At 42.4% G+C, this 22,663-nt stretch overlaps 1 protein-coding gene and 1 pseudogene across 1 annotated transcript in view; both read left to right on the forward strand.

Moving 5' to 3' along the window:
• The window catches only part of SASH1 (SAM and SH3 domain containing 1), a 349,577-nt gene that overhangs the window by 51,947 nt on the left and 274,967 nt on the right, over positions 1–22,663 (forward strand). The gene's annotated exons all lie outside the window — the stretch shown is intronic.
• Positions 14,277–14,643, forward strand: LOC148776356 (large ribosomal subunit protein eL33 pseudogene; annotated as a pseudogene).

The following is a 22,663-nucleotide window of genomic DNA, read 5'->3' on the forward strand; positions in this document are numbered from 1 at the left end:
GCATTTCCTAAAGGAAATGATAATATAACATCATGTGGTCCTTCTGACCCATTCTCACCATGACCTGGCCTTGGGATATTCCCTCAAGGGAGTGCTAGTTTAGCACTGAACTGCCCACGTGGTCTCCCGTGGCCCAGGGCGTGGATCTGAAAGAAGTCTGACCAGCTGGACCACTGTGGAAAAGATGGTAGTTTAGCCTCTTCTTCCGTTCCAAATTCTGAACTTCCTTCCATTGTCAGAGCCAGGGGCATGTATCAGACAATTTGAATGTTTCTCCAAGTCTTGCTGTGACTTGCTAATCCATCTCAAGCAAGTCCTTCTGCCACCGTCTCCTGTCCTCCATTTTACGTCTTTTGTCTGTAGAAGTGGAACCTTGCTAACCAATCTCTCAGCAATAAGGTAGAGAGCAGCTCAAAAACAGTTAATAAAATCAACTTCAGGAAATACTGTCATTCTGTAATAGTGCTTTTCTATTCTCTTTTCTCTGTTATTCTTTCTTCTGCCTCCCCTAGAAGGGGAAGCCTAGACATCCAGCAAACCTCACATGACCTCTTGGGCACAGCCCACGTGGGAGGCGACCTATGTCAGGGCATGACCAGCCCTTAGGCTGGCTCAGTGTAACCTGTGTCAGTTCAGCCTCGTAGGATGTTGACATGTGACTATGAGAGAGTAGGCTTATCCCTTGGGTCATTCTTTCCCATAGAAAAATGCCGAGTTAAATCAGAGAAATATCATCCAAAGATTCTAAACTAAATAATTCCTGCTTCTGAGATGAGGTGCATTTCGGTGACTTGCTTTCTTTTTCTCACCTGCACCAGCATCTCACTGAGAGAAGCATACGTGTTTGCTCATAACTTGGGACAAGCAGTCTCCTAACACAGCATCAATTACCGGGCCCAAGATCTACACAGCAGTGTTAGTTGTGTGGGTTAAGTGGAGGGTAAATTCAAATCCTCACTGTTTTCATGGAATAATCACTAATGAATATAATCATGTTCCAACATAATTTGCTTCATTTGCAAGTTGGCAGGAACGAAAAAAAGGCAGCTTTCTTTAGAAATGATTAGACCATGGTTATTAGGGTGAGGTCATTGTTTTACAATTAAGTCATTTTTTTCCCTTACAGTTATAATAATAGTGATGGATCCCAGAATCTTGTAGCTGGCTCTTTGGCAAAAGGAGGAGATCAGATTTTCAGAGTTTGGGCTGCCTTCCCTGAGCTGAAGGAATAGTTTCCCACACTCGAGGTTGCTGGTGGGTGATGGCCCCCTCATACCACAGGCATTACTCTCTGTGTCAGGCCTCTGCTGCCAAGCCAGCTTGCAGTGCTCTCCAACTTGCAGCTGAAGCCTTTACAACGTGATCAAGAGAAAGATTTTTTTAATTTAAGCCCCGGATTGGATTTACTGTCACCTGATCTGTCCTACCCTAGCAGGGGGATGAGATAGTCTTCAAAGAAAGAGAGAAGCATGGCCAATGATTTTGTGCTCCCCATGAAAGGAAAATATCTTCCCCTTGGGGTCAGGAAAAGTTATCAGCTTCAGACCTCTAGGCATGGGATTTAAAATCCCATAGCATTATTTTTGCCTGCATAGTCATCTTTTTTTTTTTTTAAGTTATGTTTTTATCTCTTTTCCTCTCTCACAAACAAAACACTGCATGATCTTCACAGACCTATTTTTGGCAAACTCTAAAAAATCTGTAAAATATTTAAAGTCATCGTAGGGAAAAAAAATTATCTGCTAGAACTGAAGCCATCAGATTCTGGGTAATTACTGAATTCTGTTGCTCTATTAAAGGTTGTTTTTCTCTGTTCTTGGGCTTAAAATGAAGAAACAGTTGGAAGAGTCCTGAAAAGGGAGATGAGACTTGTGTTCTCTTGGTATTTTTTCTGTGAATAATTTTTCTTCCATAGTGGTAGTCATGCAATAGTATACCCTGCTTTTATAATTAACTTTTTTTTTTTAACCTGAAGACTGGTCTTTGGCCTGATTTTAAGGGACCATTTTCCTTTGGTAAATAACAAGCTAAAATAAAGTCGTGATTCAGAGAGACCAGCAAGGATGGGAAAATATGTGAATGACTTCTCCATTCCAGTGGGAACCTGGATGGAAACCCTCCTTTTGGAAGCCAAGAAGGCAAAGTTCCATTTTTTCTTGGCAAGATACTTTATGAGATTCTGAGTGTCTTTGGACCCTTCATTTTGGTAGCTTGGAATGAGCCTGAGAACACTTTCATGCCCCAGTGATTTCAGAATCTTTCCCCTAACAACAAAGACTCCAATTCCTAGCATTCAATCTAATTTCTCAAGGCCAGGGAGAGTGTGTGTTTTCATCCATCCCAAGTCCTCTTTCACTTGCCCCTCACACACCAATGTTTATTGTAAGTTTCACAGAGAGAGGGTTTATCACTTACAAGGCAATTTATAGGTTCAGGAATAACCTCAATATCCAGTTAGTATTTCTCTGAAAAAGGGCAGCTGCCCTTTTATATTTTATTCTGCTCTCTTTTCTTTAGTGGACTATACTGTGGGTGCCTTAGGAACACATATGCTATTGGTTCATCTACAGCTAAACACAGCTTTTTTAAGATATATATGTGTATTTTCTGTATAAACTAGTCTAACCCCAGAGAGAAAAATGGTTTCTTCCTTGGGGACCGTGAGCGGTGACTATATGCTGTCTAAAGCTGTGTTCTTTCTCCTGTTGGCACTCAATATGTGCTGTTTTTACCGTATTGATGGTATAAATCCCATATGTTGAATACCTATGAAAACAGGGAATTTTGGTTGGCACATCAGATGAGAGAGTTGGATGGAATCAGGAAACTTGAAATCCTGCTTTAAAGCAGTCACGAGAGCCATTGTTGAAATTATCCATGAGCTGGTTACTGGGAAGGCTGTGGAAGTGGATGATGAGAAGTGACCTAGGGAAGCCCACTCTTCAGTCAAGTGGGAGCCCAGGGGACTAACCTGGTGGAGATTTGGGGTCCCTCCTATGACCATCTCCCCAAGTCCAGCCTCAGGAACATGGCCTCTCTATAACTCTACTCTCACCTGCTGGCCCAAGACCTTTCTTTGAATTTTCCCAAAACACTCTGAGAAAGACTGGGATGGAGCATTTAAAGAGGATCCTGCTGCAAAAGAAATAAAATAATACACAGCTGTATAAAATGCCCTGAGTTTGGAGCTTGCTCTTGGGCCTCCCTTGCCAGCTCTAGGCTTGCATACATGTGGCAAGATCACTGACCCCTCCCACCCTGCAGGGAAATGTGTTCAGACTCCTGGAAGCCCAGACCTAATCTCCTATGACGTTCCAGGTTCCTGTCCTTGAGACCATGTTTTCCCTGCACATCTGACACTAGAAAATGTCTCCCTTCCTTGAAGGAGAGCCCAGCTCCATTCACAGGGCAGGGCCTTCCCACGGCCTCAACAAGACCATCATGTTAGAATTCCACAGCCCAATATCGCTGAGGGAACACACTCAGTGGCAGGAAGTGATAACACACTCCAGGAGAGGGCCGATCAACTCTGAATATTCATTAGAAGGACTGATTCTGACGCTGACGCTCCAATACTTTGGCCACCTGAGATGAAGAACTGACTCACTGGAAAAGACCCTAATGCTGGGGAAGATTGAAAGCAGGAGGAGAAGGGAACGACAGAGGATGAGATGGTTGGATGGCATCACCGACTCAATGGACGTGAGTTTGAGCAGGCTCCAGGAGATAGTGGAGGACAGGGAAGCCTGGTGTGCTTCAGTCCATGGGGTTGCAGGGTCGGACACGGCTGAGCGACTGAACTGGACTGAATTGAGAGGGGGCTGGTGTTCCTGGTGCTAAGGAGATCATGCCAGCTTGGCCCAGAGGAGGCCGGCTGTGGTAGGCAACAAGGAGAGGCCTCCAGTTTCTGTAACACGGAGGACTCCTGCTGTGTTCAGACAGCCATTTGGAGAAGAAGCCGCTGCTGTTCTGTGGTGTCGCTTCTCCTGGGGTTGTGTTCATGGTGGCTGCTGTCTCAGAGGCAGCCATCACAGCTGTGCGTCTGCAGGGTTCCTCAGAGCACAGGCCCTGCAGGAGATCTGAAGAAGGTCGCCCCGCTTGACACAGGGAAGGATGGATTCTTGCTTTGCCTGGCTGTAAGGAAAAAGAATTTCAGTTGAGCTGCTCACAGGTTCTGAGGAGTGTGTGTGTGTGTGTGTGTGATTATAAGCTGAATCTCAGCATTCCTTCTTCAAGTCCACATTCCATTACCCCGCGTTCAACTCAGTTGGCTTCCAGGAGCCCTCCCAAGAGAAACAGCTGCTTGATGCCTTAAAGAGGAAATGTGAAAAGCACTTGAGGGCTAGAACTTTAGAATCCACAGGGTTGATCACTTCCTCTCAGCTTATAAAAACAAACACCATTAACTCCTCTCTTCCTCAATACAAACACAATTCCCAAATGGTTGCTTTTCTCCCAAACTCAGCTCTTATAAAGCTAAGGTGATACCAGGTTGCCTGTGAGTTGTGCATGCTGCTAATAAAATCAGTTCTTGATATTATAGCATGAGTACCATTGATCATCTTGCTACAATTGAAAAATGATGCCGAGATGAAGACCAGATGATATCTGCTTGAGACTAGAAAGTTTCCTGTCTCCCCTCTGAGAGGCATGAAGTGTCAGTCTAACAAGCAACAACTGATTTGGAAGTATTAATTGTTCACTTTGGGTAGTTAATTGTCCCCTAGTATTAAGGAAAGGTTGGGGGCGGGAGGAGAAGGGGACGACTGAGAATGAGATGGCTGGATGGCATCACCGACTCTGTGGACATGAGTTTGAGTGAACTCCGAGAGTTGGTGATGGACAGGGAGGCCTGGCGTGCTGTGATTCATGGGGTCGCAGAGAGTCGGACACGACTGAGCGACTGAACTGAACTGAACTGAGTATTAATAAATGCATTGTAGTTTGTCTCCGTTTGGGGTTCTTTAATAAGGCAAGTTACAGAGCCAGCAAGATAGTTCATAATGCCTGAAGGATATTTTTTCTCAGAAGATATGTTAGTGATAGAGGGATAGAGTGTTTGATTTGGTTTTCAAGTCTGAGAAAATAGAAGAATTAAGCTGTGAAGCATCTTCTTGTCCCTAATACACGTACACACACGTGCACGCCCACACTCACACTTCATTGCGGCTTTTTTCTCCCCTTTTTCTTCCCTCTCTCCTTTTCTTTCTTTCTTAGATTACTCATGTCCTTAAGGGTTGACAAGACAGTAGACTCAGAAACAAAATCTCAGAGGAGTGTGTAGACATGGATTAGAAGTCTTTTCATTTTGATTTCTCTCATCATCATTCAGTTCATTCATTTGTCTCTGAATGTTCTTCTTTTGTAAAAGGCTATTTTCATTAGAATTGTTTTCTTTCCCTGAATTTCTGCCTCAACATTTTCATGTAGTGGTATAATGTATATCTGTGTGCATGAGTGCTTTAAAACCACGAGTAAATTTTTCTGAATGATGAAAATTATGTGTAGTGACATCAATACCATTCAGCTGGGTTATTTTGCACATTCTTCAACAAAGGAATTCATCCCGGGACTGGTTTATTCTTACTATAACTAGCTTCTCATCACTAGCCTTAAATGTCAAATAGAAAATGATTTTCAATTCCCCTAAATATTTCAAATCTGGTAGACATAAAAGAATAAAGGGACTATACTGTAGTGAAAAAAAATTTTAAGGAGAGATGACTTTATCAACCATGTTTAGGTTTGCAGTACATCTCATATGACTTGTCAACAAACAGGTAAAAGATCCTTAACCCACATATGAATACTTTTCTAATGAAAAAATAAATTGGTTAAAAGCAAAGTGATTTTGTAAATTTAGCTAAAAGTTTCTGTTGCTACTAGTTTACTAATATCCAAAGATTATCACACACTTCTTCTTACACCATTCACTCATTCACCAAATATATATTGAGCCCTTACTCTTTGTTATGTATTTATACTATTTGAAATACAGATGGCCCCTGTTCTTGAGGGGTTTACAGTCCAGTGGGGGAGACAAATAAACAGTTCTGCTGAAATAAAAGTACTGCTGAGCGTAAAGGAAGAAGACCAAGGGCAATGCAGTGGAGAATTCTGTCCCTGGAGACAGGATATTGATTTTAGTCAATTTGTCATGGTCCAAAGTCCAGCTTCATGGGCTCAGAAACCTTAGCATAGATTGTCTCTCACAAGAGGACTCACTTTCACCAGGTAATTAGAATAATGGCTACTAAAATAGAATATCAATTTATTAATTTTTTTTCCTGAGAAATAGAGCTGCCTGAGGGACTACACCCTTAAATCTGATGGCCAGCCTATCAAAGGCAGCCACAGCAGGAGCTAAGTTATGATCACAAGGTTTCTTGGTAAGCAGGAAATTGAAGAAATTTGTGTCTGTTGAAAGATTATAAGAAATTATAATGACAGCAATCTATAATTATAATGATAGCCCAGTAAATTCACTTCCTAAAGTGGATCGACCTTCTGTGAGGACCAGTCAGAACTTTGGACAAGAGCACTGACTGCAGTGGACGGTGGGCGCCCACATAGGCATGGCCAGAGATAGCCCCGTCTAGACCCCGTCCCTAGTTGCCATCCAGTTGTTGACTGGGCTGGAAATCATCTGGTGTGCACAGTTATGGCCAACCTGGGGGTCTAAAACCTGATTTGGGGGTGCCTAAAGATTCATGAAAAGGTTGGCTTGAAGCTCAACATTCAGAAAACAAAGATCATGGCATCTGGTCCCATCACTTCATGGGAAATAGATGGAAAAATAGTGGAAACAGTGTCAGACTTTATTTTTTTGGGCTCCAAAATCACTGCAGATGCTGATTGCAGCCATGAAATTAAAAGACGCTTGCTCCTTGGAAGGAAAGTTATGATCAACCTAGATAGTATATTAAAAAGCAGAGATACTACTTTGCCAACAAAAAGGTCTGTCTAGTCAAGGCTATGGTTTTTCCCGTGGTCATGTATGGATGTGAGAGTTCGGCTGATCGCCGAAGAATTGATGCTTTTGAACTGTGGTGTTGGAGAAGACTCTTGAGAGTCCCTTGGACTGCAAGGAGATCCAACCAGTCCATTCTAAAGGAGATCAATCCTGGGTGTTCATTGGAAGGACTGATGCTAAAGCTGAAACTGCAATACTTTGGCCACCTCATGCGACGAGTTGACTCACTGGAAAAGACTCTGATGCTGGGAAAGGTTGGGGGCGGGAGGAGAAGGGGACGACAGAGAATGAGATGGCTGGATGGCATCACCGACTCTGTGGACATGAGTTTGAGTGAACTCTGGGAGTTGGTGATGGACAGGGAGGCCTGGCGTGCTGTGATTCATGGGGTTGCAGAGAGTCGGACACGACTGAGCGACTGAACTGAACTGAACTGAACTGAAAGCTTGTACAAGTTTGTGGGACCTCTTAAAGACACAGTATCCCTTTGCAATTAAAAAGTAAAAATGTGAAGGATTATTTGGAAGATTCCCACGCAAGACTCTCATTCACTTGGAAAATCCACCTCTACAAACCAGTTGTTAAATTATGGAAATGCTTCTATACTAGTTGCTAAAGGGATGCTGTCCCAACTTCTGTCGCACTGGTCATCCTGGCTCCCATCTCCCCGGGAAAACCCAGACCTTGCCACATTCCAGCAATGAACGTATGAAAGCTGAGACTTTAACATCTGTTCTGATCATTGTGGTGGTTTGTCGCTCAGTCACGTCCAACTCTTGAGACCCCACAAACTGTAGCCCACCAAACTCCTCTGTCCATGGAATTTTCCAGCAAGAATGCTAGAGTAGGTTGCCGTTTCCTTCTCCAGTGGATTTCCTGACCCAGGGATCGAACTTGGGTCTCCTGCATTGCAGGCGGTCTGCTGCATTGCAAAAGAATCATAGTGGTTGGCAAATATTTTTAACAAGTCTCTGTCTTTAAGGCACTTTGTATATATCTCTTACATGTCGTATATTAATTTGCCATTTGGCTCTCAGTGTTAGCCCCATACTTGAAATTCTTGACAGAAACCTCAACGTAACCTCTAAATAGTGACAATTAACAGAAATAATTAAAATTCCTTTTACAATGCTCTCTCTCTGTATTTCCTAACAGAGCTGAGTGGAAGCTTTTATTGCCTAAGAAATACCACGTTCTAGGGCATTTCCAAAAAGAAACCCTAAGAAAAAAGCCCAGTGAGGGAAGTAGTGAGCAATGGTCACAGCACACATTCCCAAAAGACGGGGGGAAAAGGCAATAAGGAATTTTCTTGTTTGTTTTTTGTCTTATTTTGGTTTATTTTTTAATCAAGAGCCAGTACAAACCTTTCCCCAGGGGAGAATTGAATTATTATTAAAAGAAGAAAGAATAAATATTCAGGGAACAACACACAGCAAATGCATTCTCAAAACTTGTAGCTCTTTTGGGGTATAACATTCAGAAGTCAAAATCTACTCCTTCCTCATTCAGGCACTTTGTGTGGGGGAGTGGAAAGAATGTGCCTATATATTTTTAATAAAAGAAACAATTGCTGTTTTGACTTTGTAACTTGGTTTTCCACAAATCCGTCACCAACTTGGTGTAATGTACCCCTTAGAACACTTGCAACATGTTCAACAGCATCCAGTTAAAAAGAATAGTTTATTAAAGCAGTCACATTCCCCCGCAATTCTCAGAGGGAGATTCATTTGTCTCTAAAGCACCTCCATATAATTTGTAGCTGTGTGTTTCCTGAGGGGAAGATATACAAAGGACACGGTGAGAAAATATGCTTCTTATTTAAGCTGTGAAGTGTTGATAGAACTATCATCTGCTGACAGTGGCAACCACCGGGCACGTGAAAAGCAAACAAACATCGCCTTTTCCTACCCTCTGTCCTTCTAAACTAACCTGTACAAAGTCCACGATGAGGATCCGATATTTTACACACTGAGAAAACACAGTGTGTGGTCAATACAAAATTTAAGAGTTTACCGAGCACACGGCTTGACTCACAGTGAATGTTTGATGAATGATGGAATGAATGAATATATGAGCCAGCCAGGAAGACAGCTCCGAGAAAGTTCACAGGCTGAGAAACTGACTCTGCGTTCAGGTTCTAGAGCCACGGAGGCGCAGCTTTGCTGCATGCATACCTGGTGGCATCACTTCTATGAGGAGAGGAGCCACTGCTCCTGATGAATGCTAAGTGCAAAGACCATGGATGTGAGTGTGTGCCTCTCTGTGTGTGAGTGTGTGTGTGTGCATGTATATGGCCATGGGTGCACTCATAGAGGAGACTCAGAGGAACAGGGGGTAGCGTTTCAGAGCTACTGTGCAAACAGTGTGCAATCACAAGCAAGGAGTTCAATGCTCCCTGGAGGCACCAAGGTTCCATGGGAAATGCATAGACAGAAAGGTTTGGAACCAGGTAGATAAGACCACCAATCTGTGACTTACCAGTCATTTGACCTTGACCTCCCGAAACCTCAGTAAACTCATCCTTCAAGTGGTGAGAATAACACTTACCTCTCCAGGGTGTTACTTAGAAACTGAGGTGGTGATAGCAAACATATGCATGGCATTAATTATGTGCCAGGCACTGTTCAAAGTATTTAATATAGTCTCCTCATTTAAACCTTACAAAAGCCATATGAGACCAAAATCCCCCCCTCACAAATGAGGGAAACGGAGGAAGAAAGAGGTTAAGTAATTGCCTGAAGTGTACGGCATAGGGTACACTGCACACAGTAGGTTCTCAGTGGATTATAATTGACGTTATTTATTTTCACAGTTCTGAGTGCTTCACATTCATTTCCTCAGTTGGGTCTTAGAACAATGCCTGGCATATGGCAGGCATTTGATAAATATTTGTTAAATGCATGAGTGAATCTTCACAGTATAGAAGAATTGACTGAGGCTTAGATAAGAAAGCTATTTGCCCAAAATTACACACCAGAATATGCCACCAGGTTGATGCTTTTGAACTGTGAGTAGAAAAGACGCTTGAGAGTCACTTGGACAGCAAGGAGGTCAAACCAGTCAATCCTAAAGGAAATCAGTCCTGAATATTCATTGGAAGGACTGATGCTGAAGCTGAAACTCCAATACTTTAGCCTCCTGGTGTGAAGAGCCAACTCATTGGAAAAGGCCCTGATGCTGGAAAAGACAAAGCAAAAGGAGAAGCGAGAGGCAATGGATGAGATGGTTAGATAGCATCACCAACTCAATGGACATAAATCTGAGCAAACTCTGGGAGCTAGTGAAAGACAGGGAAGCCTGGCGACCTGCAGTTTAAAGAGTCAGACACGGCTTATAAACTGAATAACAGCTACAGCAAACCTAACTCCCGGGTCTGTGCTCTTAACCATGCCAGGCACATACGGTTTCTGTCTCCACCTCCCAGGTCACTGAGAAGAAAGGCCCAAGGAGTGGAAAAGACACCACACCTGGGTGCCCCAGGACCATCAGAACTGTAGCTCAGACAGAACCCCTTTGTATTTGTTCAGGGAACGTGGAATCCACAGTCTTTTCTTTCTCTTGCTCTGTCTTTTTTATTCCACCCATGATATCTGCCTCAGCCCCTAAAAATCTTTACTCTGTGATCCCCAGTTTCTCATTCTGGCTAGCAGAGGGGAAAATATTAAAAATCATACTCCGAACTGTCCATCATTTAGCTAAGACTTCTTGAGGGTTCTCAAGTAATCAGCCATTTGAGGCTTAGGATTGTATTTGAGGGGAAGAGGGCTGTAATGAGCTGGGTGAATAAGTATGTGATCTATTTTAATACAGTTCTCACAGGCTGCAAATAACAAGATCCAAAAAAATCTCTTAAAAGAAAACCAGTTTGAAAAAGGAATGATTTTTTTCTCAGAGTAGTATACATTGGTTGACCTGTAATTGAACATTAATTGTGAATTAATTAACTTTACATGCATCATTTCTGTAATATTGATAAGGGTACTGAGCTTCCAGAAACTATTTCTTTGATTTAGAATGAAAGAATAGTGGGTCTTAGCTTCCAGCTTGGGGAACTAATTATTGAATGCTGTCATTCTTAGTATTTCAATACCTTGTGGTGATTAAGCATGGATCAAAGCTAAAATTAAAAAGAAAAGCCCATTACCAAATACTAAACAGCTCCAATAACTTCGTGTCAGTCTCTGAAGGACATTCGTGTCTTGTTATGACAAGGAATTATTCATAATGTGTGCCTAGCATATAGATGACATCCTTTATTTGAAACAATAAAAGAGTCATCCTTACTAGCTGATGGAAATAAATAGGCAGGCAAAATTTAAAGGGAAGGGAAAAAAAAAATGACCAACCAGTAGGCTTCTATAATAATTGCTTGTCACCATAACATCAAGTAGTTCATCCTTTTAGGAACTGTTATGTGACTAAGCCATTATGTTCTCTGGATGGAAAAAAATGCAGTAATTCATAGAAAAGCAATGACAGGATTCTGCTGGTTTACCTAATAGTATTGACTAGACAGGAGAATTATGGTTTGTAAGCAAAGAGTGGTTCTGTATTTGGAATTGTGCTGTTGTCTTTTTGCCCAATCAGAATTTTTCTCATTTAAAAAAATATCAATACCCTTCAAAAAATATCAAAGAGACTGCCACCAGTGTTTTGATCTGACTATAAAAGTGCACAGCTTCCAGATTCATTCCCAATTACTTTCTTACTGAAACCTCTGATGTTGTTGGAAGGGAACAGGGAAGAGATGCTAGGCTTTAGTGCCCCTTGCTGGTCAACCTGAAGAAAATCTGAGCATCAGGATTGCCAGAGCCCAGGTTTTAATAAATGGTGTGGCATGTTTTATTCAATGACTCAGAAGCCAAATCGATTGAACCTGAACATTTGTAGCCAGCCTTAACAAGTGTTCTAAGGATGAAATGATGTGTTTGGAAATATACATATGCTTTTAGATAGGAAAGAGTTCAATACAAAGACAAACCACATGTTAAATCTTAGCCTAACCTCAAAATAAATCTAGGTAAATATATTCCTGTGAAGGCACACTTAAGATGTAACAAACTCTTCCTAACCCCAAAGTATGATTTTTGCTTGATTACGCCTACAAAAGGGCTTCCCTGGTGGTTTAGATGGTAAAAAACCCACTTTCAATGGGGGAGGCGTGGGTTCAATCCCTGGGTTGGGAAGACCCCCTGGAGGAGGGCATGGCAACCCACTCCAGTATTCTTTCCTGGAGAATCCCCATGGACAAAAGGGCTACAGTCCATGGGGTCGCAAAGAGTCAGACATGACTGAGCGACTAAGAACACAGATATCTACAAAAATGTGAGTGGTGTGACTTTTCTGGCAGTCCAGTGGTTAAAACTTCACACTTCCAACACAGGGGGCCACAGGTTTGAACCCTGCGGGGAGAACTAAGATCCCACATGCTGCACAGTATGGCCTAATAAAAAACAGAAAATGTGAATGACCTTTCAAACCATAAGGGAAAGAATAGATACCCAAAAAATTCCTAGTGGAATTCTCAAGTTAATTTCCAAAAATGATACAAAAACTTCTATCTACAGAGGAATTGTTGTTTAGACACTAAGTCATGTCCAACTGTTTTGTGACCCCATGGTCTGTAGCCTGTCAGGCTCCTCTGTCCATGGGATTTTTCAGGCAAGAATACTGGAGTGGGCTGCCATTTCCTTCCCCAGAGGATCTTCCTGACCCAGGAATCAAACCCACATCTCCTGCATTGGCAGGAGGGTTCTTTACTGCTGAGCCACCAAGGAAGCCAATGTATTACTATCTACAGTAATACATTAGATCATTGATACCATAATTTTACTTTCAGTTCAGTTCATTTCAGTCGCTCAGTCGTATCCGACTTTTTGCGACCCCATGGACTGCAATACACCAGGCCTCCCTGTCCATCGCCAACTCCAGGAGTTTACTCAAACTCATGTCCACGGAGTTAGTGATGCCATCAAACCATCTCATCCTCTGTCGTCCCCTTCTCCTCCTGCCTTCAATCTTTCCCAACATCAGGGTCTTTTCCAATAAGTCAGTTCTTTGCATCAGGTGGCCAAAGTATTGGAGTTTCAGCTTCAGCATCAGTCCTTCCAATGAATATTCAGGACTGATTTCCTTTCGGATGGACTGGTTGGATCTCCTTGTGATCCAAGGGACTCAAGAATCTTCTCCAACACCACAGTTCAAAAGCATCAGTTCTTCGATGCTCAGCTTTCTTTATAGTCCAACTTTCACATCCATACATGACTACTGGAAAAACCATAGCTTTGACTAGATGGACTTTTGTTGGCAAAGTAATGTCTCTGCTTTTAAATATGCTGTCTAGATTGGTCATAACTTTTACTTTATATCTGCTGCTAAGTCGTGTCCGACTCTGTGTGACCCCATAGACGGCAACCACCAGGCTCCCCCCGGGATTCTCCAGGCAAGAACACTGGAGTGGGTTGCCATTTCCTTCTCCAATGCATGAAAGTGAAAAGTGAAAGTGAAGCCGCTCAGTCATGTCCGACTCTTAGCGACCCCATGGACTGCAGCCTTCCAGGCTCCTCCGGCCATGGGATTCTCCAGGCAAGAGTGCTGGAGTGGCTTGCCATTGCCTTCTCCTTACTTTATGTCTAGGTTGTCATAATTTTACTTTAATTATACTATAATTTTAACAAAAGGATTATGGCTTTTTAACTGTTTACCTTTTTTAGGATATGACAACATTACTTTTTTAATTTTGGTGGGTCCACTCCAGTACTCTTGCCTAGAAAATCCCATCAATGGAGCATCCTGGTAGGCTGCAGTCCGTGGGGTCGCTAAGGGTAGGACACGACTGAGCGACTTCACTTTCACTTTTCACTTTCACACATTGGAGAAGGAAATGGCAACCCACTCCAGTGTCCTTGCCTGGAGAATCCCAGGGATGGGGGAGCCTGGTGGGCTTCCGTCTGTGGGGTCACACAGAGTCGGACATGACTGAAGTGACTTAGCAGCAGCAGCAATAGCACCATGTAGCTTGTGGGATCCAACCTGGTTCCTCCCTTAGCACAGAGTCTTAACCAGTGGACTGCCAGGGAATTCCCTATTTTTATAATTTAAAAACAATAGCCATAACATGACTACACTTAACAAGCTGTCCATCATACCTAATTAATTCTTAAGATTCTATAGTGAACCATCAGACCAAATCTATCAATCTTATTTGAAACCAGAGTTCAGCTTGGAATTAGATCTCCTCCCTGACAAGGTACCCATCAAGAACTTGGATTAAGCTTTTTCAGCCATCTTGGACCCTGTGGAGGCCTGCTGGGAACAGGACTTCTAAAACAACAAATATGTCTGGAAGGCTGTGGTCCAAGGCCATTTTTACTGGCTATAAACGGGGTCTACGGAACCAGAGGGCACACACCGCTCTCCTGAAAATTGAAGGTGTATATGCTCGAGATACAACTGAATTCTATCTAGGCAAGAGATGTGCTTATGTGTACAAAGCAAAGAACAACACAGTAACTCCTGGTAGAAAATCTACCAAAACCAGAGTAATCTGGGGAAAGATAAATTGAGCTCATGGAAATAGTGGCATGATTCATGCCAAATTCCAAAGCAACCTTCCCACTAAGGACATTGGACACAAAATCTGTGTGATGCTGTACCCTTCGAGGATTTAAACTTATTGAAAATAAAAGTGTGGATTTGTCCTGTTTAAAAAAAAAAGAAGAACTTGGATTAACAAGATCCAGCTCTTGGGGCTGGAAAAAGTCTATTCAGGAAAAGTAATGCTGAGGCATATCAATATCAGCACATGGCATATTTGCATGTCAACCCCAGATGCCTCAGTGAGCAGATAAATCCTGGCAAGGCACCAGAGAAAGATGACCCTTCAAAAACATAGAGAACTTCAAGGGACCCACAATATCCAAAACAATCCTGAAAAATAAGAACAAAGTTGAAATACTCACAGTTCTCAATTTCAAAACTTAACTACAAAGCTACAATTATCAGTGAGAGTTGGACCATAAACAAAGCTGAGCAACAAAGAATTGATGCTTTTGAACTGTGGTGTTGGAGAAGACTCTTGAGAGTCCCTTGGACAGCAAGAGCAAACCAGTCAATTGTAAAGGGAATAATTCCTGAACATTCATTGGAAGGACTGATGCTAAAGCTGAAGCTCCAATACTTTGGCCACCTGATGTGAAGAACTGACTCATTGGAAAAGCCCCTGATGCTGGGAAAGATTGAAGGCAGGAGAAGAAGGGGATGACAGAGGATGAGACGGTTGGATAGCATCAGTGACTTGATGGACATGAGTTTGAGCAAGCTTTGGGAGTTGGTGATAGACAGGGAAGCCTGGCGTACTGCAGTCCATGGGGTCACAGAGTCAGACACAACTTCGTGACTGAACAACAATCATAGCAATGGTACTGACATAAAAACAGACATATAGATCAATGGAATAGAATTGATAGTCCAGAAGTAACTTTTTAATTTATGATTGATTTTTAATAAAATTCCTAAGACAATTCAGTGGAGAAATGAATAGTCTTTCCACAAATAATGCTGAGGTAACTGGATATCCACATGCACAAAAATGAACTTGAACCCTTACCTCACCCCATATGCAAAATTAAATCAACAGTGATCAGAGACCTAAATGGTAAAAGACCTAAAATGGTAAAACTGTTAGAAGAACACATAGGAGTAAATCTTCATGTCCTTAGATTTGGCGGTGGTTTCTTAAATAAGACACCAAAAGCATAAGCAACAAAAGAAAAATTAGATAAATGGGACGTGCATCAGAATGAAAACTTTCGTGCTTCCAAGGACACCATCAAGAAAGTGAAGAGATAATGTACAGAATGAACAAAGTTTTGCAAATCTTATGTCTGATAAGGAACTAGTATCCAGAACATATAAAGAATAATTGCAACTCAACAATAAAAAGTCAAATTAAAAATTAATGGCTAAAAAACTTAATTACTGATTAAAAGTAGGCAATAGATCTGAATAAACATTTCTCCAAAAAAGATACACAGACGGCAATAAACACCTGAAAAGACTGTTAGCATTATCCATTATTAAGGAAGTGCAAACCCAAACCACAATGAACCACCACTCTATACCCACTGTGGTTGTTCTTGTTTAGTCACTAAGTTGTGTCCAACTCCTTGCAACCCTTTCTCCTCCTGCCCTCAATCTCTCCCAGCATCAGGGTCTTTTCCAATGAGTCGGCTCTTCGCATCAGGTGGCCAAAGTATTGGAGCTTCAACTTCTGCATCAGTCCTTTGAATGAATATTCAGAGCTGATTATAGCCACTGGGATGGCTATGATAAAAAAGCCAGACAATTGCAAATGGTGACAAGAATATGAAGAATTCAGAACCCTCATTCCTTGCTAATGAGAAGGTGAAATGTGTAGACCTCTCGGAAAATAGTTTGACAGTTCCTAAAATGTTATACATAGAGTTCCCATGTGACCCGTAAATTTTACTTCAAGATACATTTGCCCAAGATAAATGAAAACATGTTCACACAAAAATTTATACATGAATGTCCATAGCAGCATTACTCATTAACAGTCAAAAGGGTGAAATAGCCCAAATGTCCATCAAAATGGATAAACAAAATGTAGTTTAGTCACACAGTTGAGTATTATTTGTCGTCAAAAAAGGAATGAGGTACTGATATATCTTAAAACATGGATTAAACATTATGCTAAGTGAAGGAAGTCAGACACAAAAGGTCACATGTTGTGTGAATCTACTACATTAATCTACTAGGGTTGCTGTAATAAAACATCACAGACCGGGTGGCTTAAACAGAAGTTTATTTTCTCATGGTTCTGGAGATTAGAAGTCCAAGATCAAGATCTTGGCAAGTTGGTTTCTCTGTTTGGCCAGCAGACTGCTGTCCTCTCGATGTGCCCTTGCATGGCCTTTCCTCTGTACACACACAGCCCTGGTGTCTCTTCCTCTTCTTATAAGGACACCAGTCCTGTTGGATTAGGTCCCCACCATTAAGTTTCCATTGAATTTTAATTATCTGATGACTCGGACGATAAAGAATCTGCCTACAATGCAGGAGACCTGGGTTCAATCCCTGGGTTGGGAAGATCCTCTGGAGGAAGGCATGGCAACCCCCTCCAGTATTCTTTCCTGGAGAATCCCATGGACAGAGGAGCCTGGAGGGCTATAGTCCATGGGGTCGCAAAGAATTGGACACAACTGAGCAGCTAACACACACACGCACAATTACCTCTCAAGGCCCTGTCTCCAAATATACAGTCACATTGAGGGGTTAGAACTTTACCATTTGAATTTAGGGGGTTATTCAAGCCATAATGTGCACTTATGTGAGATGTCCAGAACAGGCAAATCTATAATGACTGAAAGAAGGTTAGTGGTTGCCAGAGGTTGGAGGGATAAGAGGATTGGGGTGACAGCTAGGGGGTGCAAATGTTTCTTCTTCAGGTGATGAAATTTACTGAAGGTAATTGTGGTGATGCTGGAGCTATGAATATGCTAAAAGTCACTGAATTGTACATTTTAAGTGAGTGAATTGTATATATGTGAATTATATCTCAATAAAGCTATTATCAAAAGCAAACAAACCGACACCCACCTAGAGCAGAAAAGGTCATTGCTAAAGTCATTAAGAGGTAGCTGGATCCCATCCATAAGCATGGAGATCAGAGCCAAGATGAAAGTTTTAAAAGATGTACAAGGAAGAAAGAGCCTAGCTCTGATGCTAAGCATTCAGGGCAGAATATCAGGTGCATATGGTCAAGGCTGCCCTGTCTGCAAACTTTGTTTAAACCTGAGTTACAGGGGACTGGCCCCTTTAAGCTTCTGTCCAAGGCCAGCATTTATCTTAAAGGCCAAAGAATGACCTCCCAGCCCAGGCAGAAAAGAGTTTCTAAGGCGGGGAACTCGGCAGGTTGTGAGGCAGGGCCTGCAGTCATCTCTAATGTGTGTCTGACTTCCCTCCTCCATTCCTTCAGGATGAGCATATTAGACGGTAATCACCATGTAATCCTTCTGGTATGACGTGCTCTTCTCTTAGCTCTGCGTTTTCAAATCATAGGTCTGCCAAGCCGCCTTTATTAAGCACACTTGCCACATGGTCATTGTAGGTTTATTTATTGACCTGCTCTACTAGATTTAAGGTCCTAGAAAACGGGAACTGTTACTTGTATTCCAGCACCCTCAGTGGCTCACCCATGGCTGAGCACATAGAAAGTGCTCCATAGATGCTTGTTAACTGAATTAATAAATGAGTCTTTAGTTTTCCTGTGTTGAATTTGTTAGAATGCACATAACTTTCTGCTTAGACTAGGCAATTTAGGAAATTCACAAACTAAAGAATCCTAATTAAAGCATTGATTTTATTTCCATAGAGTTGACATAATTATGGATAGATAGTAATAGTTTAACATGTATTAAACTTTTCTAGACCGGGCCCTATGCTAAGTGACTTATATATTAGTTATCTCATTTAATCCTCACAATAAACCCCTGAGTAGATATTATTACCCCCATTTAACAAATATGGACAGTGAGGCTCACAGAGGTCGACCTGCCCAAAGTCATGGAGTTGATCACAGTGGAGCTTTGGTTTAAATCTCAGAACTCCAAAGCCTATTCATTTATCCTCTATACAGTTATGACTTCTCGATATATATATATTTTTTGGCTGTGTTATGCAGCATCCAGGATCTCAGTTCCCCAACCAGGGATCAAACCTGTGCTTCCTGTAGTGAAAGCGCAGAGTTCTAACCACTGGACAGCCAGGGAATTCCCATGATTTCTCAATATTTTATTTTGTCAACATACCCGCATCAAATGTAAATGGAAAAAGAAACAAGAGGTGAGGCCTGAGATTGTTGACCTGCCTTTCTTCTAAGCCCTGTCTGAATGCTTCCTGGCCTTAAAATTCAACAGGTCCCTGCCTTGGTCCCAGATGGCGCACAGCTTCATCACAGATTCAGGCTGCCATTTCTGAGATTACCTCACTCAGGAGGCAAAAATTCCTCCCCTTGCATTGAGAAGGGGATTATGAAAGTAACACACGCATAGAAAGTATGGGTGGTCTTCTCCCCCTTGTTCATGAATTCAGTCTGAAATCAAGCAAAACCAGAAAGCCTTTTCAGATTGTTTTCACTGTCTACTGACTCACAGCTTCCAGTTTTCATTGCATCCTCTTTCGTTCCCCTTATACATCTCAGCCACACTTCATGGCATTCTGCACAAAGGGAGAACTCAATACGAGTTGACTGCTCACCAGACTAGAACATTCTGACATTTCAGAACAACAAGCTCAGCTTGAGGTGTTTCAGAAAGGCATGCATCAAATGTCACAAAGTTGTTATAAGAGATTCAACAGCTTTTACATTGACCTCAATAAACAAAATTAAATGTTTGCTCATTTCATGGTAACTGTGTCCCAATGCAAACAGCTTGGTATTTTTTCTATTTGCCACTGTTACCTTGGCTGTCTGTGTGTTTTAACTGGACGGCACTCAGAGATTGTTGTCTGCAAGGATGGGGGTGATGTTTATACTCAGAGTGGGACAACTCGAGTTCCAAGGGAGCTGAAATCATCCAAGACCAATGGGTATGATTAGGGAAATTAAACAGAACCAAAGTTAATCCACCACACTCAGGGTGTTCCTTGCATCTAGGGTTAAGCCAGAATTCTAGGAATGGATGGGGTTGCCAATACCAACTGTGTAAACTGTCCTCAAATTTCAAATGAACTGTGTGAGCAGAGAGAAAATTCAGATCTCTCCTGGATTCTTCTTTCAGAGTAAGGGCCAATGTCCTCATTCCCCTACCATTCTCACCAATACCCAAGGGTGGGTGAGCACTTCTCCCACTCTGACTCTGGGTCCACTGCTGTTGGTTATCTGACTGCCTGTCACTCTTTACTCCATAAGACGGGATAAAACTATTCTTACGCATCATTGTACATCCAGAACACAATTGACTTAAAGCATTGTTATTAACTGCCTTAATGAATCATAAGGTTGATGGAGAAAAAGAAATGGCTGGCAAAAATTTGACTGAGAACTGACTCCCCGTCATGGAGAAGACTTTGCATCTTACTGATGGTGTGTCTTACACCAAGAGTGAGCCAAACCTTTTTATTTTTTAATATTTTGGCCATACCATGCCACATGCAGGATCTTAGTTCCTCAATCAGGGATTGAACTCACGCCCCCTGCATTGGAAGCTCAGAGTCTTAACCACTGGACTGCCAGGAAAGACTCCTATTGACCCAAACCTTACTAGCAAGGGGAAGACTTCAGTTGAAATAACAAGATCTTTTAAAGACTAAGACACTTTTCATCATTCTAATATCCTTTCAATGTCCTATAGAGCTTGGTTTATAATTTTTATTTCCCTCGTTTTTAATTTCTGAACAAAATAGCATACTTAAGAACTGATTTTTAAGTCCAAAATTAAACACAATATGTGCATCTATTTAACGTATATGTCTTTTGAAAATATTTAAAGAATAGAGATCAGAGAGTACCACTTTCATAATATTCTTTTCAATTTTCATGAAATTTGAAGAACTTTAACTTTTCAATTATGAAATATTATTTGGAAAAGAGTTCTATTTTGAATCTAAATTATTTCAAAATGTCCCTTACCTTACAATAGGGCTTCCCAGGTGGCACTAGTGATAAAGAATCTGCCTGCCAATGCAGGAGACATAAGAGACGTGAGCTCAATCCTAGGTCAGGAAGATCCCCTGGAGGCAGGCACAGCAACGCCCTCCAGTATTCTTGCCTGGAAAATCCTATGGACAGAGGAGCCTGGCAGGCTATAGTCCATAGGGTTGCAAAGAGTCAGACATGACTGAAGCGGCTTAGTGTGCACATAACTTACATTAATCATACTATAATTGCCTGCTTCCCCCCCCAAAAAAAAATAAAAATCTTAGGATACAGCTTATACATTATATATATATACACACACATATATATAATAACATTAATCAGCTTCTTATGTACCTTGTTTTTGAATTTGCCTAGTAGTTGGTAGTGGAGAAGGCAATGGCAAGCCACTCCAGTACTCTTGCCTAGAAAATCCCATGGATGGAGGAGCCTGGTAGGCTGCAGTCCGTGGGGTCACTAAGAGTCGGACACGACTGAGCGGCTTCACTTTCACTTTTCACTTTCATGCATTGGAGAAGGAAATGGCAACCCACTCCAGTGTTCTTGCCTGGAGAATCCCAGGGACGGGTAAGCCTGGTGGGCTACCGTCTCTGGGGTCACACACAGTCGGACACAACTGAAGTGACTTAGCAGCAGCAACAGCATCTGTAGTTGGTAGAGGTCCTAAAAAGTGCTTTGTAGATATTAATGTGTTATCCACATTTTCTACCATTGAGGTAATCATCAAGAAGACTTCCTCCTGACATTTGACAGCAGCGTTGACAATAAATCCCTATACAGTCAGCCCTTCCACCTGTGTATTTCATCCAAATTCAGATTCTCTTGGAGGGACTTGCAGCACCACCCAAGTCTTCCTGAGTCAGAAGCGTGTCTGTTTGCCATTACTTTCTATTGTCACCTGTTGGGTCCCTTATGCCCTTGCCTTCCTCCCATTTCTGAAACATGTGTCTAATCTGCCTAGGAGAAAGCAGAGGTGATCATAATATCTCAAGTGCCAAATGGAAATGCCAGCAGGGCAGTGCGCATCAAGTAGAGGCAGACCATGTCGTGAAAATGAAGCCTAGGACAAGAGAGGGGGTTGCCTGCATTGCACAGACTTAGCAAAGGATTTCTAGATACAGGTGGCAGCGGCAAATTGCCTGTCAAGAGATTCACTTCCTAACGAGGCCAGCCATGTAGAACAGCCACCGCACGACCAGGGCACTGCAGCTGGCCTGGATCTTTGGGGCTCTGAGCCGGATGGCAGGAATGACAGTCCTGCACTCCCCAGCAGCAGCCACGTCCCTGGGGGTCGAGAGGCCAGGCATCAGGGTTCATACCAGGCATCCCTTCATGCTGCCACTGCTATTTGGCATCAGTCAGATGAGGGCTGGGCATAAGTAGAGGTGGGGGGAGATCTGAAGTGAGGCGGGGGGTAGAGTAGAAAGGAAATGGGAAGTAGAGCACCCATTTATCTTCAGGAGCCTCTGTCATCTTTGGTTATCAGTCAAGAGGAATGCAGCACGCTGAAGGACAGAGGATTGATAATGCTAGGTCCTGACCATGCTGGTCTCAGGTTTTCCTCAACTGAGTGCTCTCAGATGCCCAGGAAAACAAAACACTGCATGCTTTTCCAAACTCTTTCTCCCTTTCTTCCTCAGACACCACACACACACACACACACACACACACACACACACACACTTCCCAGTGTTCTTCCTTGTATCTGTCTCTATGCTTAAAAAACTGAAATGACAGCCAAGAGACTGCATGGTGGTCAGTGTACTGATCTCCTTTCTCACCACTTAGCTTCTGTGTAAGAGAACAATTTTTCTGGACAGCAAGGAAGGCAATGTCACTTTCAAGGTCAGGATTGATCCAAACCCCACTCCTTCCTGCGTGGAGGAGAAACCTTTTTTCTCCCTGCTCCACCATACCATTCCTGACAGGTTGACTGCACACTGAGAACTAGGCAGGTGCGATGCCCCATTGGTGGTGGCCCCTGGGTACCTTTCAAAGCCAGTTCTCAG

The sequence above is a fragment of the Moschus berezovskii genome, chromosome 10, assembly GCF_049115385.1.
Source record: "Moschus berezovskii isolate FMDL1 chromosome 10, NW_MosBer_1.0, whole genome shotgun sequence".
Lineage (NCBI taxonomy): Eukaryota > Metazoa > Chordata > Mammalia > Artiodactyla > Moschidae > Moschus > Moschus berezovskii.